A 12,184-nucleotide genomic window follows, 5' to 3' on the forward strand; every position below is an offset into this window, starting at 1 on the left:
ATGGTTGCACCGGGAGATTTTCGGGAGGGGCACTGGAATTCGAGAGTCTCCCGGGAAATCGGTGAATGCGGTGTTACAGCGGCACCGCTGTATAACACCGGTGGGCCAGTTCTAATGTTAATATTGCCGCAAGGGCCAAATGAAATTACACGGCGGGCCAAATTTGGCCCTCGGGCCAAAGTTTGACACCTATGAGTTAAAGGTACAGTGACAAATGGAAAATAATTAGTACATCACTTTCTTCTCAACATAGGCAGATAGTAAATATACACCTGGAATAAATATAAATAAAATAAATGAAATGGGAGGAAAAAAAAAAAAAGAAGCTGGTTTATGAAAGGTGAACTTTTCGTGTGTCCTGTAGCCCCAAACAGAATGAAAACATCATAAGGTCTTTAAGCCATAAGGAGACCTTGGGGCAGAAAGGTGACTTCCACTCCAGCAAAATTCTCCTACGTGCTAATAAGGATGCAAAGGCGATACTCTCCTTAAATTTTCTCCTTATTTGGGGATCTGATTCCGTCCCAAACATAGCCATTTCGGCACATGTTCGAGATTTATTTTTGCAACATTGCTCACTTAACCCTTGAGTCAGCTTGATCCAAATCTATGTTAAACGTAATGTTGTCCTGATACCAATATTTAATATATTTCAGTACTTTTCGATACTTTTCTAAATAAAGGGGAGCACAAACAATGGCATGTTTGGCTTTATTTTTAAAAAAAAATCTTATGGTACTTTAAACATGCATCCATCTTCTTACGCTTATCCGAGGTCAGGTCGCGGGGGCAGCAGCCTAAGCAGGGAAGCCCAGACTTTCCCCTCTTCGTCCAGCTCCTCCCGGGGGATCCAAAGGCGTTCCCAGGCAAGCCGCGAGACAAAGTCCACCCAACGTGTCCTGAGTCTTACCCGTGGCTTCCTACCGGTCGGACGTGCCTTAAACACTTCCCGAGGAGGGCGTTCGGGTGGCATCCTGACCAGATGCCCGAACCACCTCATATGGCTCCTCTCCATGTGGAGGAGCAGCGGCTTTACTTTGTGCTCCCCCCGGATGGCAGAGCTTCTCACCCTATCTCTAAGGGAGAGCCCCGCCACCCCGGCGGAAGAAACTAATTTTTGCTGTCCTGTCGGTCATAACCCGTAGCTCATGACCATAGGTGAGGATGGGAACATAGATCAACCGGTAAATTGAGAGCTTTGCCTTCCGGCTCAGCTCCTTCTTCACCACAACGGATCGATAGAGCGTCCGCATTACTGAAGACGCCGCACCGATCCGCCCGTCGACCTCACCATCCACTCTTCCCTCACTCGTGAACAAGACTCCGAGGTACTTGAACTCCTCCACTTGGGGCCGGGTCTCCTCATATTAAACATGTTATTCTTATTGCAAGTTTGTCCTTAAATAAAATAATGAACTTACAAAACAACTTGTCTTTTGTCACACCTCGGTGAGGGAAGTCTTGTCTTGGTTTTTCTGTCTTGTGATTTACATGTTTTATTTTGAAAAGCACACATCTTGTTTCAGATAACGGGCCCTTCCTCTTGTGTCACCAGTCTGACGTCACCCCTGATCCTTGATTGTTTCCACCTGTTTCCCATTATCCTCATATCCTATTTAAGCTCATGCCTCCTCTTGTCCTGCGCCAGATCGTCTCCTCTTACGTGCCTTTCTAGCGTCCATGCCCATGTCCATGTTTATCTCCTTGTCTTGCCCTTTTTTCCTGGTTTTCCTTTTTGGATCGAGAAGTCTTTTTGCTGTAATTTGGAGTTTACTTTTTTCCTCCTTCGAGCGCCCTTTGTTATCTTTCGTCAACCTAATTGGTGAGTTTTTGTCCATCCATCCATCCATCATCTTCCGCTTATCCGAGGTCGGGTCGCGGGGGCAGCAGCCTAAGCAGGGAAGCCCAGACTTCCCTATCTCCAGCCACTTCATCTAGCTCTTCCCGGGGGATCCCGAGGCGTTCCCAGGCCAGCCGGGAGACATAGTCTTCCCAACGTGTCCTGGGTCTTCCCCGTGGCTTCCTACCAGCTGGACGTGCCCTAAACACATCCCTAGGGAGGCGTTCGGGTGGCATCCTGACCAGATGCCCGAACCACTTCATTTGGCTCCTCTCGATGTGGAGGAGCAGCAGCTTTACGTTGAGCTCCTCCCGGATGGCAGAGCTTCTCACCCTATCTCTAAGGGAGAGCCCCGCCACCCGGCGGAGGAAACTCATTTCGGCCGCTTGTACCCGTGAGCTTATCCTTTCGGTCATGACCCAAAGCTCATGACCATAGGTGAGGATGGGAACGTAGATCGACCGGTAAATTGAGAGCTTTGCCTTCCGGCTCAGCTCCTTCTTCACCACACAGATCGATACAACGTCCGCATTACTGAAGACGCCGCACCGATCCGCCTGTCGATCTCACGATCCACTCTTCCCCCACTCGTGAACAAGACTCCTAGGTAATTGAACTCCTCCACTTGGGGCAGGGTCTCCTCCCCAACCCGGAGATGGCACTCCACCCTTTTCCGGGCAAGAACCATGGACTCGGACTTGGAGGTGTTTATTCTCAATCCGGTCGCTTCACACTCGGCTGCGAACCGATCCAGTGAGAGCTGAAGATCCCGGCCAGATGAAGCCATCAGGACTACATCATCTGCAAAAAGCAGAAACCTAATCCCGTGGCCACCAAACCGGAACCCCTCAACGCCTTGGCTGCGCCTAGAAATTCTGTCCATAAAAGTTATGAACAGAATCGGTGACAAAGGACAGCCTTGGCGGAGTCCAACCCTCACTGGAAATGTGTTCGACTTACTGCCGGCAATGGGGACCAAGCTCTGACACTGATCATACAGGGAGCGGACTGCCACAATAAGACATTCCGATACCCCATACTCTCTGAGCACTCCCCACAGGACTTCCCGAGGGACACGGTCGAATGCCTTCTCCAAGTCCACAAAGCACATGTAGACTGGTTGGGCAAACTCCCATGCACCCTCAAGAACCCTGCCGAGAGTATAGAGCTGGTCCACAGTTCCACGACCAGGACGAAAACCACACTGTTCCTCCTGAATCCGAGGTTCGACTATCCGGCGAAGCCTCCTTCTCCAGTACACCTGAATAAACCTTACCGGGAAGGCTGAGGAGTGTGATCCCACAATAGTTGGAACACACCCTCCGGTCCCCCTTCTTAAAGAGAGGGACCACCACCCCGGTCTGCCAATCCAGAGGTACCGCCCCCGATGTCCACGCGATGCTGCAGAGTCTTGTCAACCAAGACAGCCCCACAGCATCCAGAGCCTTGAGGAACTCCGGGCGGATCTCATCCACCCCCGGGGCCTTGCCGCCGAGGAGCTTTTTAACTACCTCAGCGACCTCAGCCCCAGAAATAGGAGAGTCCACTACAGATTCCCCAGGCACCGCTTCCTCAAAGAAAGACGTGTTGGTGGGATTGAGGAGGTCTTCGAAGTATTCCCTCCACCGATCCACAACATCCGCAGTCGAAGTCAGCAGAACACCATCCGCACCATACACGGTGTTGATAGTGCACTGCTTCCCCTTCCTGAGGCGCCGTATGGTGGTCCAGAATCGCTTCGAAGCCGTCCGGAAGTCGTTTTCCATGGCTTCCCCGAACTCTTCCCATGTCCGAGTTTTTGCCTCCGCGACCGCTAAAGCTGCACACCGCTTGGCCCGTCGGTACCCGTCCACTGCCTCCGGAGTCCTATGAGCCAAAAGAACCCGATAGGACTCCTTTTTCAGCTTGACGGCACCCCTCACTGCTGGTGTCCACCAACGGGTTCTGGGATTACCGCCACGACAGGCACCAACAACCTTGCGGCCACAGCTCCAATCAGCCGCCTCGACAATAGAGGTTCGGAACATGGTCCACTCGGACTCAATGTCCCGCACCTCCCTCGTGACATGTTCAAAGTTCTCCCGGAGGTGTGAATTGAAACTCTCTCTGACAGGAGACTCTGCCAGACGTTCCCAGCAGACCCTCACAATGCGCTTGGGCCTGCCAGGTCTGTCCGGCATCCTCCCCCACCATCGCAGCCAACTCACCACCAGGTGGTGATCGGTAGAAAGCTCCGCCCCTCTCTTCAACCATTCTTCCCAATCACGCCTCTCCAGGTTTCACTGTCGTTGCCAACATGAGCGTTGAAGTCTCCCAGTAGGACAAGGGAATCACCCGGAGGAGCACTTTCCAGTACTCCCTCGAGTGTACCCAAAAAGGGTGGGTATTCTTAACTGCTGTTTGGTGCGTAAGCACAAACAACAGTCAGGACCCGTCCCCCCACCCAAAGGCGAAGGGAAGCTACCCTCTCGTCCACTGGGTTGAACTCAAACGTGCAGGCTTTGAGCCGGGGGGCAACGAGAATTGCCACCCCAGCCCGTCGCCCAGAGTGGAAGAGGGTCCAGTCCCTCTCGAGAGAACTGGTTCCAGAGCCCTTGCTGTGCGTCGAGGTGAGTCCGACTATATCCAGCCGGAACTTCTCTACCTCGCGCACTAGCTCAGGCTCCTTCACCCCCAGTGAGGTGACGTTCCACGTCCCAAGAGCTAGCTTCTGTAGCCGAGGATCGGACCGCCAAGTGCCCTGCCTTCGGCTGCCGCCCAGCTCACAATGCACCCGACCTCTATGGCCCCTCCTATGAGTGGTGAGCCCATTGGAGGGATGACCCACGTTGCCTCTTCGGGCTGTGCCCGGCCGGGCCCCATGGGGACAGGCCCGACCACCAGGCGCTCGCCATCGTGCCCCAACTCCGGGCCTGGCTCCAGAGCGGGGCCCCGGTGACCCACATCCGGGCGAGGGAAATCTGGGTTCATTTTGTTGTAATTCCATAGAAGTCTTTGAGCTGCTCTTTGTCTGATCACTCACCTAGGACCTGTTTGTCTTGGGAGACCCTACCAGGGGGCATGAAAGCCCCCAGACAACATAGCTCCTAGGATCATTGGGACACGCAAACTCCTCTACCACGGTAAGGTAGCAGCTCAGAGAGGAGAAGCTAATTGGTGAGTTTTTGTGTTTTACTAAATTCCGTTGTTTGCCTCATTGATTGAGTGATTTTTGTTTATTCATATTTAGTGTATAAATACAGGTCCTTTTTGTTTTTTCCTCCTATTGGAGCGCTTTTAGTTATTTTTACATTATATACAACTTTTTGTTAGTTTTTTCTCATGTTAGATACTTCCTCCTATTTTTTGGAGTGGTTTTGATTTACCTTTTTCTCTGGATTATTTTCCGCGTAATTTGTTTATTTTTGGGAAATACTTTTTGCTCTGGAAGTAAAAAGTCATTTCAAAATAAAAGCTTTATTTTGGGAACTTCCTCTCTGCATCTGGGTCCTCTCATTATTCCAAGTCGTAACAGTCTTTTAGTAGTAAGTAAGCAAACAAAGGCTCCTAATTTAGCTGCTGACATATGCAGTAACATATTGTGTCATTTTCCATTCTATTATTTTTTCAACATTAAGGACAAGTGGTAGAAAATTAATAATTAATGTACTTGTTAATTTACCATTAATATCTACTTACTTTCTCTTTTAACATGTTTTATCTACACTTCTGTTAAAATGTAATAATCACCTTTTTTTCTGTTGTTTGGATGCTTTACATTAGTTTTGGATGATACCACAAATTTAGGTATCGATCAGATACCAAGTAGTTACAGGATCAAACATTGGTCATATTCAAAGTTCTAATGTGTCCAGGGACATATTTCCTGAGTTTATAAATATCCATCCATTTTCTACCGCTTATTCCCATTTGGGGTCGTGGGTGTCTACCTCAGCTACAATTGGGCGGAAGGCCGTGTACACCCTGGACAAGTCGCCATCTCATCACATGGCCCACACAGATAGACAGAAAACATTCACACTCACATTCACACACTAGGGCCAAATTAGTGTTGCCAATCAACCTAAATTCAATCAACATAATATATAAAAAAAACAAATATGAATGAAGATTATGTGATGCTAAAAAAATATCGATGTAATCATAGTAGTATCGACTAGATACGCTCCTGTACTTGGTATCATTGCAGTGGATGTTAGGTGTAGATCCACCAAAGGCGTTTGTTTACATTCATGAATGGCGTCATTAGCGGTGAGTGAAACATGTTTAGCTATTCCTCGTCCTGCAGGGATGATACTTGTAAGAAACGTACTTTATTTGTTGCCATGGAGGCGAGGATTAGTGATTTAGAAGTAGCTGAAACACTATAGCCGCTAGTTAGCTTGCCATGTCTTAAAGCACCTCTTCCTGAGGGTGTTTCAGTGTTATAACTTCACCTTTATGGTTAGTTTTTAAGCAAAAATGTGTCCATTCTCTCTTTTCTGTCTACACACCGTGTCTGCTTGTAAGTACTCCGTGATTGTGCGCTGCCGAACATGCTTGTAAAACTAACAACGGCACAACGTGACGACGACAGGCTGGGGGGAATACCGGTACTTTTTAGAAGTGGTATAGTACCGAATATGATTCAATATCGCAGTACTATATCAATACCGGTATACCATACAACCCTAATTAAAGTACCGTAAGTTGTAATTTTTGGGAAAATTTTCATCACTTTAAATAATTCATTTTAAATAATTTCATTTTGAATGAACAACTATGCAAAAACATTTTATATGTATAAATAATATGTCTCTCGTATAACTCGTGGTTTGGAAGTGTAATTACACCCATAACTATGTTTATTGCATTTCGAAGGGAGACGCTTAGATCCATTCAGTATTTGTGGTGAAAACCAGCGGTCGGCCGTCAGGGCCTTCTCTGCTGGCCTTACATAAATCATAATCATAAATTGAAAACATTTCATTTCACTTTTAATTAACTTTCCCTAACTATCGAAAAGTATTCATCACATATTCTCTTCATGTCATTTTCGGCTCCGGTGTTGCTGTTTTTATATTTGCTTTTATCCAATCAGTTTTGCAAACGCTGAATGAATGAATCTGACATCTACTCGCTTTTTTAACTCACAATGCCCGGATTCAATTGCAGATATACTCGCAGGGCCATTTTCAAGATGGACATTTCAAGAGAAGCTAAATCCAAACTAGCAAACCTTTCCCAGCCAGTGAAAGTGCTTGTCCGCCACTTCCAACTGAATCAACCGACTATGAGCATTACACCTTGCTTCCGAATTCAGATGGGTGCTGCAAATTGTGAGTTGAAATATTTTATTTTATTTTGTCATATTTAGTATATTTTTAGGACTATTTTAATTTTGATAGCACCGCATAGTGATATGTTTTACTTACTGGTTGCTGGGTTCATACATTTTTAGATGCGTCGGAAAATAGTGTGTTTTGTACAATGTGATTCAATCCCCAGTGGTGCGCAAGTGTGTTTCTGTATAGTATTTTCCCATCATAAATTATGGTATTGTCGAGGTAGTCCTCTCGTGGGTTCTTCTGATCACAACACACTTTCACGAGAGCCTAGTATTCAGGATTCAACGATGTTTTATTGCGTCCACGCTTCAGCAATCTCACTCGACTTTTTAGTCCCAGTCTCTCCTGATTGATTGATTGAAACTTTTATTAGTAGATTGCACAGTACAGTACATATTCCGTACAATTGACCACTAAATGGTAACACCCAAATAAGTTTTTCAACTTGTTTAAGTCTGGGTCCACGTAAATCCATTAATGGTCTCTCTCTCGCTCCAACTCAGATGCCTCATTTAGCGCAAAAAAAGTTGTCCGGTTTAAGCCAGGTTTCGCTGAGACCGATGACATTAAGATTGTTGTCTCTGATGACCTCATTAACTAACAACGTTTTGGGAGACAATGATCTTATGTTTAAAAAACCTATATTATAGGTAGTGGGCTGTTTTAGGGAATTTTTAATCAAATTATCTGTAGTAGCAATATTAATAATGTTGTGTTTATTATGCCCAGTGCACTTAATATAATTACGACCATATCTAGGAATTGATACGACGGGAATTTTCCGATTGTTTTTTTGGTGCTTTGATAAACTGAACGCATCATAGTTTGCCAAATCAGTAGAACACATGTTTCGATTGTTTGTTTGGTGCTTTGATAAACTGAACGCATCATAGTTTGCCAACTCAGTAGAACGCATGTTCCGATATTATGTTTGGTGCTTTGATAAACTGAACCAGTCTCAGCTGGGCAATCTACTCCCCTGCCGCTGGCTTCGAGGCCGGTCCTTAAACACCAGGCTCCGCAGTTGGCCCGCAGACCACGCCCCCCCTTCGCAGGTATAAAGAGAGGTATTTACTGTTTTTTCCCATTTGCTTACACACTATTTTACTAAATGTGTGTCTTTTTTCTAAAGGATTTATATACTTTTCCAAACACAACAATCAATTTTTTAAGTTCCTAGATTATTTGCAAAATGACACTCTTTGGTCAAAACATATGCCCATTCATCAAAATAAAGCAAGAATTTGTAAAAATGCAGTTTTATTGTCATCTCACTCACACAGACTTCAAATGATAAGACACTATTGGAGTGAGTTACCCAGAACAGTGATAAATACACAACACATTTGTAAAAAACCCTATTTTACTATAAGAAATCACATGTTTGGGGCATTATGTACAACCTGTTTAGCATATGTAATGAATGAATACTGTAACATTTCAAAATATATTGGCAAATCCATTGCAATTGTCATTGTTTACTTTGAAGTGGGCCAATAGCTAAGGACCTAAAGGGAAAGTAAACATATCCTGTAAACTGCTCAACAATGATGCTGCAAACTGAAAATATTTATTTTTTACCACAGTCAGGTAAAGTAAGATTTTAAATTGTACTGCATGTCAACAATGACATGCAGTATAAATTAAAATCGGATACAAATAAAAATGTTAGAAAAAAAATCTGGATATAAAAATTTTAAATGGAAAAAAACTGTATAGCGGTAGCTCTGGCTGCAGTGCCCTCTGCTGGTTGTTCAGGTGAGTGTGTAACTCCACATTTATTTGTGCATCTGGTTTGTGGTAGGACTGTCTCGTCGACACAAAAGTGAAAAAAGCCATCCACATATGCAAATTCAATACAATATCAAGCATATTTATAGTCAAATCTCAAAAATCTATTTACAAAAACATGTTTATTTATACAAATTCTTGATTTGTTTGAATGTCACATTTTTATATTTATAAAATGTATTTGTATATATTTTCAAATCTCAAAAATATATTTACAAATTTGCTTTCATACTTGCCAACCCTCCCGAAATTTCAGGGAGACTCCCAAATTTCAGTGCCTCTCTCGAAAATCTTCTGGGACAACCATTCTACCGAATTTCTCCCAATTTCCAGCCGGACCTGAGTGAGGAAAGCCTGTCGTCACGTCCGCTTATCCTCTTTATGAAAACAGCGTGCCGGCCCGTCACGTTATAACATCTACGGCTTTTGGAGTTCAGTACGCAACTGCACACACAACAAGAAGGAGACCATTATATATGTCTCCCTCATCCATAGGTTTATCTATGACCCATAAAGTAGGCAGGCAGGGAGCTATTTCTCAGCGTGTGTTTATTCCAGCCAGCACGTTAATACACTGACACACAACATCCGGATTCCCATCATGCATTGCTTCAAAACTACAGCAAGTAGTAATGTCCAAAAACATAACAGAGACAAAGCAGAAGAACGAAGAAGAGACAGTCAGGGCGACGACGAGTAAGAAGAAGAAGTACCCTTTTAGGGAGAGATGGAAGAATCCAGACTCTGGTGCATGTGATGAAGGCACTTTGTTACGATCCACTTTATGGATCGTTTATTGTTTACTTTTCTGTATGTTTGATCACGTTTTGGAATCTGCCGTTTCCCTGAGTTGAACACTTCCTAGTTTATACTCGTCACCATGGCAACTTAATTGTTTCACCTGCACTGGCTCCTGGCGCACACCGGTCGTTAATTATTGTGTTGTATTTAAGACCGCCTGCTACCTCAGTTCCTCCTGGACGTTTTGCTTGCTTAAGGCAACTGTTACGTTGTGTATTCTTGTTTCCCTTTTGTTTGTTCGACGCTAAGTTTAGCTTAGCCTCCGCGCTCTCGGCTCGCGCTACTTTGAACTCTGAACTCTGCCTCTTGCTAATAGTAGCATTTATCTTCCCGTGCTAAGGCAGACCTTTGTTTTGCTCTTTTGTCAAGTGTTATTTTGGTTATTTATATTAAAATCTGCTCCTACCTTCATTCCTGCCTGCTCCAGTCCTTTGGCATCGAGAGGTGGCACTCCTCGCGCATCCAAGATGCAACCTCACCGTAACAGAAAAGGTCCAGCATCGCGTCACCCCGCTGAGGACATTCCGGAGCTCCGACCCCACCAATCCTCATATCCGGCCAGGTACTCCCCAACCCAGGACTCCTCACTAAGGATTGGTAGTCTGTTCACTTCTCCCGTTCCCAATCACTGTTCTCTTAGCTCTGTTAGCCCCATTAGCACTTCACTAAGCCACCTCGACAACCGGTTAAACCTCTTCCACCTCTATTCCAGCACTTGAAACTCTGGCCCATTAGACCTCCTCCACCGGAGTTCCCACCGGTTAAGCGCGCACTTCCTCGTAGACCTCCTCCACCTGTGTTTTCCCCGGTTAAGCCTGCACTTCCCTCTAGACCTCCACCACTAGTCTTGCGACCCGTTAAACCACCTAGACCTCCACCACCGGTGTTTCCCTCGGTTAAGCCTGCACATCCCACTAGATCTCCACCACCTGTATTGCGACCCGATAAGCCACTACGGCCACCTAGACCTCCTCCACCTGTGTTCCGTCCGTGCCCTAGTTCTTGTTTTAATCCCAGTCTCTCTCAGAGTTTGAGTCCCAGCCTTCTTCATAGCCCATGCTCTAGTCCTACTCGTAGACTGACTTGTAGACTGAGTCGTAGTCCAAGTCCTGGTCCAAGTTTCCGTTCTGATTCTAGTTGTAGTCCTAGTCCGTCTCATAGTCATCGTAGTCCTAGTTCCACTCATAGACTGATCCGTAGTCCGAGTCCTGTTTCGAGTCCTAGTCCGAGTCCTGTCCCAAGTCTTGTTTCTTGCCATCGTAATATTAGTTCTGATTTCCCCCGTGGTCGTAGTCCGGACCCTAGTCCTTACCCAAGTTCTTGTCCGAGCCCCCGTGTTACTGTAAGTCCTAGTCTTTCTCCAAGTCCTTGCCCGGGCACCAGTATGATTGTTAGTCCCAGTCCTTGCCCAAGCCCTAGTTTGACCGTTTGTCCTAGTTCTTGCCCAAGCCCTGGTATGACTGTAAGTCCTGGTCCTTGCCCAAGCCATTCTTAAAGCACTAGTGTGAATGTAAGTCCTGATCCTCCCTCAAGTCCTTGCCCGAGTCCTAGTGTTCGTCTTATCCCTCATCATAGTCCTAGTCCTGCTCGCAGCCAGTCCCCTAGTTCTCCTCAGCAGGCCCCTGTGCCTGCTCCGCGGCTGAAGCCGACACCTGCTCCGTGGCTGAAGCTGACACCTGCTCCGCGGCGGAGACCAGCTCCTGATCCTCTGCCGGCTTCTGCACCTGATCCGCTGCCGGCCTCTGCACCTGATCCACTGCCGGCCTCTGCACCTGATCCTCTGCCGGCCTCTGCACCTGCATCGGTGCCTGCTTCGGCTGCAGCCCCCGCACCTTTGTTTGCTGCTGCCCAGCCTAGTCCTCCTCCACGTGGGCCACGGGCGTGGCCGTACCCCGGGCGTCCTCCTCGTAGGACGCGCCCGGGTGTTCGTCAGCCACTAAGGTGGCCTCTGCGGGTCTGCCCGCCCAGACTTTGGTTGCAGCGGCGTTCCACCCGCCGCCACTTGTCCTGTCCCCGGTGGATTCGGGGACACGGGACTTGCCGACCCTCCGCCAGGTCCTCCCTCCGCCCTCCCTTCATTTTTGGACTGTCTCCTTGTGGGCGGGGGTTTTCTGTATTTTGTCTTTTTTGGGGCATCTGGGATCTTCCCCTTAAGGGAGGGGTAATATTACGATCCACTTTATGGATCGTTTAATCACGTTTTGGACTCTGCCGTTTCCCTAAGTTGAACACTTCCTAGTGTATACTCATCACCATGGCAACTTATTTGTTTCACCTGCACTGGCTCCTGGCGCACACCGGTCGTTAATTATTGTGTTGTATTTAACACCGCCTGCTACCTCAGTTCCTCCTGGACGTTTTGCTTGCTTAAGGCAACTGTTATGTTGTGTATTCTTGTTTCCCTTTTGTTTGTTCCACGCTAAGT

Source organism: Nerophis ophidion, linkage group LG21, assembly GCF_033978795.1.
Source record: "Nerophis ophidion isolate RoL-2023_Sa linkage group LG21, RoL_Noph_v1.0, whole genome shotgun sequence".
Lineage (NCBI taxonomy): Eukaryota > Metazoa > Chordata > Actinopteri > Syngnathiformes > Syngnathidae > Nerophis > Nerophis ophidion.